Raw genomic sequence first — 538 nt, forward strand, 5'->3', positions numbered from 1 at the left:
GTCTGGATTTGAAGCAAGATGGGATTTGTGGCTTTCACATTCCAAGCAGAGAGATTTTGCATCAGGAAACCATTTTCTGACATATGAACCTGGCACACTGAGAGGCTCTCCTCTGTCTTTCAGGAACATGTACATTCCTGTTCAAATCCTTGACTCTGCAGAACCATCACTTTAAGTTCACACCACAGACACACATTTATTCAAGACCCACAAAAAGGTAATCTCAAAATCTGTTCATACAGGCCCTGAAAGGAACCAGAGGGAAACTCTTAGGTCATACCAGGACTCAGGCAGTAGTCACAATCTGTGAGATAGAAAGGGTGGGGTATCCAAAGGACGAGATTGTGACACGGATAATGGTTTTAAAAAGCAATAAATTATGCACAGTTTCTAACATGATTCACAGGGAGGGGGGAGTTAGTAAGCTTTGATTTCCTAGTTGTTTTAACTTTCGTTTCTGCTTTTCTTCCCAGAAATTGGCCAATTTAGAGGTTCTACCCAAATGCATCTCCCAACACCTCCCAGTGGGAGGTCCGAC

Source organism: Zootoca vivipara, chromosome 5, assembly GCF_965207765.1.
Source record: "Zootoca vivipara chromosome 5, rZooViv2.hap1.1, whole genome shotgun sequence".
Lineage (NCBI taxonomy): Eukaryota > Metazoa > Chordata > Lepidosauria > Squamata > Lacertidae > Zootoca > Zootoca vivipara.